Source organism: Triticum dicoccoides, chromosome 1B, assembly GCF_002162155.2.
Source record: "Triticum dicoccoides isolate Atlit2015 ecotype Zavitan chromosome 1B, WEW_v2.0, whole genome shotgun sequence".
In the NCBI taxonomy this organism is placed as follows: Eukaryota; Viridiplantae; Streptophyta; class Magnoliopsida; order Poales; family Poaceae; genus Triticum; species Triticum dicoccoides.
In genome coordinates, this window is record NC_041381.1 from 573,970,522 (window position 1) to 573,973,747 (window position 3,226).

Below are 3,226 nucleotides of genomic sequence, written 5' to 3' on the forward strand. Positions count from 1 at the left end.
GTACATTGATTTTATCTAGTAATATCGGTACAATCTGCAGAGAATCCCGTCTGCCGTTGTGAGGCTTCTGAAGATGAACCTGGGATATCTACCTCAAAACGGTGGAATCATCCTAACAGAGATGTATGACGCAATAGACACGAGCAGAACGTACTCCATACGAACTGACGGCAGAATGGAGGTGACAGGTTTTTCAGATTTTGCCCGGGAAGCTCAGCTAAGTGTTGGTTCAATTGTCCTTGTAACAATTGAAAAGCGGTGGCCAACACTGGGAAACATGAAATTGCTGCGGATGATAATCAACGACCTTTCCTGATAGAGCGCTGCATGTGGCTATACTTCCTAGTTCAGTAATTTATGTTTGTTTTTTGAACAGGTTGTACACACTAGTTTTGTTATTTACTTATGTCATGGTATGTAACTGAGCATATAATTATGTCGAAGAGGACGGTAGTGAAAATTTCCTGTCAAAGAAGGTGAAACACTTACAGTAATAATGGAGAATGATAAAAGGAGTCACTGACTTTTAATAAAAGGATTCGCTGACTAATAATGGAGAATGTATGGATGTGGTGAAGTGTGTTTCAGAATAGTTTAGTGACGTTGCTAGCTGCCCACGTCAGTAGTATACATAATTTTCACTATGGTGCTCCGCATAATATCGTCATGCCAAGTAGTTTGTTGCGATGAGCTCAAGCATACACCTCCTAAAAACCTAGCGCCTTCCCCTATGGCTCAGTCACCTTAAGCATCCATGCCTTTACAAATTGTCAGTTAAAACACTTGACAGAACACGGGCACAGATTGACGTCCATGCAATCACATAGCTTCATGTCCATGCTTGACGTAGCGTCGTACCTGTGCCTCTAGCTGTGCTTCTCGCTGTATAAGTGCGTTTCCCAGCTGCATGCCCACGCCCCTCGTTTCTTCTCGTGCCCATCTCGTACTTGCAACTATTTCAGACATGACCGTGCCTGTTCCGTCGGCACATTCATGCCTCTAACAGTTAATTGAAAAACATTCCGGAAAACAGTAACGGACGCCTATTATCAATCCTCACGTCATGTACATTCGACGTTCATTCCTTTGTCACAGAATAACATATAAGTTTAAAACGATTCTTGCTACACTTGTAAAACCCGGAATGCCCTGGATAAATGTCAAATCCCACCTTGCGGTAAAACCATGGAGACCGGTGCTTCCCAGAAACACATTTATGGCTTTTTGCGCATGTAGTTGAGTGCACGGCTATTTGTTCATGCCCGTGCCTCACGTAGCACCATAGCAACGAATTGACATCCGTGTAATCACGTAACTTCATCTCCGTGCGTCACGTAGCACCATATGTGTGCCTCTATCTGCGCATCTTGTTGTATAGGTGCTTCTTGCAGCTGCATGTCCACGCCCCTCGTTGCTTCTCATTCTTTCTGCCCATCTCGTAGCGTCAGTTGCAACACAGACATGCAACAGTGCCTCTGATAAAGCACAACACTTATACAACGAGAGTGTAAAAAGTTAACATTTGACGGCAAACTGAATGTATCACTGAAAACAATTGCCACGACCAGTGAATGTACCACGCCCGTGTGTCTGAGAGTTAAACTAGCCACTTCAAGCATGCTTCTCTTGGTCAGAGACTTGCGTATGAGATAAACTGTAAAAGTTAACATTAGACAGCAAACTACGCAAAACAACGATCATCTCCCCGACTTAGTGGAGATTCGACGGTTGTTAAAATCATAACTACTGATTTTATTTTAATTTTTTATAAAGAAAAACCACGATCAAAAACCCAGGATGTGCACAACCGCACCGTCAGGGAGACGAAACCACGATCCACAACCCACGATGTGCACAACCGCATCGACAGTGAGATCTTGCACTCCTTTGCCGCTTCCCCGCCCTTAAATTTAGACTTCCGCTGCGGACTTGTCTTCCACAAACAACAGAAATCGCCATTGCGCTCCCACTCACTGTTCCCCACGAAATACCAGGTTGCAGGAGGACGAACTACTCCAGGCCATGGGATTCACCAAGGAATTTGAGGTGCAGGCCCACGGCAACACCAAGTTATAAGTGATCCACACCAACGAGTTGCACAAGGCGGCCACCATCATCGAGTAGTACGAGCGACACCTCGAATTCGAGCGCCACAAGATCGTCGGAGTTGATGTGGAGTACACCAATGACGTTGGCCAAGATCAGAAACCAGCCCTCGTCCAACTCTCCGTTGGCAAGGATCATCCGGTGCTGCTCTTTCAACTGAGCGCCGCCGACAAGAACTGCACCAGGTTCGACAACTTCCTCGCCGACCCGAGGTACACGTTTTCTGGCTTCTCCATCGACGCCGACATAGAGATGCTCGGCTGCGTCGGACTGGAGATCGCCCACTTCGTCGACATCCAGAAGGAATGGAGGGTGCCTACAGCTACCAAGCCCCTGGACTCGCTTGGCGATGTCTCAGGCATCCTTGTCCACGACTACTACAAGGACATGAAGAAGAAGGTCACCAACGCAGAGCACCAGCGCTGGGCACGCATGCCACTGACCATGAGGCACTTCGAGTACACGGCAAAAGATGCTTACACTGCGTACGAGATATGGAGCCGCCTCACCACTATCCAGGAAGGGCTCCGCCGGGCAAAACTCGAGAAGGAGCAGTCCAGGAAGCGCGCAAGGTCCTGGGGTGACTACGACTACTGAAGCAGGTGGTGCCGGCCAAGAAAAGTATCTACAAGATTGCTCATGCCATTCTAGATTTCTCGTTACATTTTCTTTCTCTCAAGACTACTGTTTGCTTGTTCTAAATTTAGATTTGCTTGTGTCGCAGTTAACCTTGTAGTTTGCTTCCAGTTTACATATGTTCTGAACAAGTTTATTTCCAATGCAATGTTGGAGTTTTCTATTATTAGAATATATTGGCTTGAACTAGAAAATATAAACACAGTACAGATGCTACACGATTAGCGTAACACACATGCACTAGTAACCTTGTGGATGCAGCGTCGAAATGCAAGGACAACAACTACAAAATGCTACTAAAAGGAATGCACAATGTTCTAACAAACCATTGCACACGCAATATTAAAAATAGTTCGAATGCAACACTGAAAAACATTTTGAATACAGAAGTAGTTAGGTGTTTATTCTCCTTGCAAAACATTGCTTACGTCCGTGACCCTCAAAGAAGAACACTACAGAGGCACGGTTGTCTGTCAATAACACC

The 3,226-nt window shown here is 45.7% G+C and overlaps 1 pseudogene; it reads left to right on the forward strand.

Moving 5' to 3' along the window:
- The first annotated feature begins 2,022 nt into the window (after positions 1–2,022).
- Positions 2,023–2,703, forward strand: LOC119314464 (annotated as a pseudogene).
- Positions 2,704–3,226: the final 523 nt, after the last annotated feature.